At 45.6% G+C, this 3,177-nt stretch overlaps 1 pseudogene; it reads right to left on the bottom strand.

Moving 5' to 3' along the window:
• Positions 1 to 2,277: 2,277 nt before the first annotated feature.
• LOC108389712 (large ribosomal subunit protein uL5-like) lies at positions 2,278 to 2,809 on the bottom strand (annotated as a pseudogene).
• Positions 2,810 to 3,177: the final 368 nt, after the last annotated feature.

The raw sequence follows: 3,177 nt of genomic DNA, 5'->3' as shown, positions 1-3,177 counted from the left end.
TTTTTTTCGAAGCTCAACAGATGGCTTCCAGCAAATTTGGTAGGTTATTTGTAAGATGTACAGAGGTGATTAGGGAAGGTGGTGTGTTTGCCCAACCACCTGAGGTCACCCCAGAGCCCAGAAAGTTGCCTGTCTTCCTTGAACCCAGACAAGCTTTCACCAAAGACAAACACAGAGCTGACATCTCGGCACCATAGTAATTAACTGGTGAAATTCTATGAAAGGCCAACTCAATTGTATGAGCCAAATGGTGGCTTCTTGGCAATGGGACAGGGAATTGCATGTGAACTTTGGATATTGAAGTCAGGTCTTTGCTCAGACTTGACAGCCACAGCCTCCTTGGAGGTCCCAGCCTCCTCAGAGGGCTGGGAGGGGTTTTACAGAGGCTGCACCTTCTCTTAGGCTCCGGAGAACCCCTGCTCCCTGTCCTGGGATAAAGAAGTCAGGAGGGGAAGGGAGACCCAACCTGTGACACCAGGTTCTCAAACAAATGGCAGAGCAGGGAAGGGTGGTCAACTGGGGGAAAGGTACACCATGGTGAGGGTGCTGCTGTGTTCTCAGCACCACTCAGCCTGGGGGAAAGCAGTACAGAGTGAGGCATTCTGGGCGCACTCTGAAAACCAGTCCCAAAGAGCACCACCGTTCCATCCCTATGAATGAAAATGCCCAGCAAAAAAGCAAAAGCAAGGAATGATGCATCCCAAACCACTGCCAGGCTACCTCTGTGTCAGGTGTTGAAATTGTTAAGGAAGGAAAGGAGGGCTATGTTAAGGTTCTAATCTTAAGGAGACTGGGTCAGATATTGATAGTTTAATTTGACACAAAGTTATTCAGATAGTTCCAATGCAACTAAACATTAAACAGATTTCAACATAGTGATAGAAGAATTATTTATAACTAGGAGCAGTAATATCTTTCAAAAATGTTTGCAAAGCCATTTGCAGGTAGTCCAAATAATCCATACTCGACATGCCACACCTCAAGCCAGCAATCATCAGTAATTTTTCAAAATCAGTAGAACTCCATGATTTATTCAGAATCTGGGAACAATTAGTTTAATTTGGGATCAAAAATGCCTATATATTGTCCAAGATGAAAGGGCTGGCTGGTCCAGGAAATAAAGAGGATTGTGGATATTCAAATTAAGATGGAAGCATTTTTTTAAATGGCATATTATTTGTATATAAATGACAGCAATAATGATAATAATAACTACAAAAACAAAAGGTTCTGCTTATTGTTTCTCCCAACAGGCATTCTGAAGTCCTCTCCTTGGATATCATTATTAAATCGTGATGTTAGCTCAGAGTAGACATCAAAAATGCACAAGGTACATTAATTTGTACATTTCCTATAATTCAGACTTTATACTCATTCAAATGGGCTCCTAAATTTTATAGTCAAAACCCAGTTTCCTAGAAGAAACCACTGAGGGCCATGGTTAAGGTCATGGGATCGGGAGCCAGACAATGTGGGTCAGAACTACTGCCTCCCCGCCTGCCGGCCGTGGGACCTGGAGCCACGTGCTGGAGTCTCTGGGCCTCTGTTTGTTAATTTGTCAAATGGGATGGTCATGCCTGCCTCACATCTGTGGTGAAGACAAAGGGAGCCTCTGTAGGCAAAGTGCTGGGACTGCCCCTGGTCATGCAGGCATCCTGTGGAAATGAGCTGTAGTGTCCTTATTGTCCTGTTCCACAGAGGGGCTGCTAATGGCTGCACTCCTGGTCCTCCTGCCCACCAGCGATGTAAATACGGAGTTTGCTCTCTCGTCCAGGGAGCCTTGTGGTTAGGCACTGAATTCATTTCCCATTGCTGCTGTAAGGAATCATCATAAACTCAGCAGAGCATTTAAAAAAAAAAAACCAAAGAAACTGTTTTACATTCCTGGATGTCTGAAGCCAGAAATCACAGTGCCAACAGGACTGCATTCTTTCTGGAGCTGCTAGGGCAGAACCCATTTCTGTGGAGACCTTCCTTTCTAAGCCCTTAATTCCAACCTTTTCTCCGAAACCTGCTCCTCAATCCCTCAGTCTTCTCCCCTAGGAAACGGCAGCAGCTTCACTAAATAGGTGTTTAATGTAAAAATGGCCAGGACTTGGATAAATTTCCCAAAGTGTGGTACCCCTGCTTGGCACTTAAAACAAAAAAGTGCCTGTTAAGCAAATGCACATTTACCAAAAAAAGAATAAACAGATGTCTCTCATTAGCAAAAGAAGGGCTTTCTTTTCTTTTCTTGACTCAAAACTTTTTATTGGCCTTTTGGATACAAACGGGAATTTACTTGCCAGGAAGGATGATCCCGTCATACTGCTGGAACCAGCACCTGGCCTCTTCTTTGCTGATTCTGTGTTGGCCCCGGCACAGCCTGTCCTGTGCTGCTTGTCTGCGATGCTGAAACCTGGCCTGCCCAGTACTACACAGAAGTCCAGGCTGCAGATACCAATGCTTGGGGCATATTTGATCTCCAGATCAAGGTGTTCCTGGATCCCCAAAACCAAAGTTACCAGTAAAAGAGAAGTTAATTTTTCTTAACTCATACTCCTGCACCTACAGACCCTTTTCCAGGACTTCTTCTGCCATGGCCCCTCAGACTGTGCAGGGGACGGCAATCTTTTCATTTCTCCTGATGGTGAAGAACTCACAGTGTATCTAACTTTTGGAAACACAGGGGTCTGGCCTGTGAGCTGCTCCAGCACCTTGGCTGTCCGGGTGGGTCTGTCCCCACTCTCCCCAGAACAGATGTTGAGGTGGAGTTTGTGGATGTGAAGTTCCGCATGGGATTCTCCTTTTCACCTTGATCCTGTGCCATGGTGGAGAACACGAAAAGAGCAGAGGGCTTTCATTTTTACCCGACCTTAATCTTCTTCCTTAATGCTCATCAATATATGTTGGTGAAATAAAGTCTTCCACCCAATAATCAAATTTTGCAAGCTTCCAGCCAGGAGGACTTCTGCGAGTTGAGGCAAAGGGTTCACCAGCTTGGCTGACCTCCAGACAAGGGAGCAGCTACCATTTTTAACTTGTTTTGGGGTCATGTGACCTCCCAACATTGTATCCAAACAAAACAATTTCCCTAAAGGGACTTTACTGGTTCCTCCAGGGCTAGAAAGCAGCAAGAGCAGGCAAGACACAGCTCTGCGCTTGCCCTGACTTTGTGCCTCTGCTGCCGGGCAGCTG

This window comes from Manis javanica, chromosome 15 (assembly GCF_040802235.1).
Source record: "Manis javanica isolate MJ-LG chromosome 15, MJ_LKY, whole genome shotgun sequence".
In the NCBI taxonomy this organism is placed as follows: Eukaryota; Metazoa; Chordata; class Mammalia; order Pholidota; family Manidae; genus Manis; species Manis javanica.
Note: the sequence above shows the minus strand (reverse complement) of the source record. Positions and strands in the feature narration are given on the sequence as shown.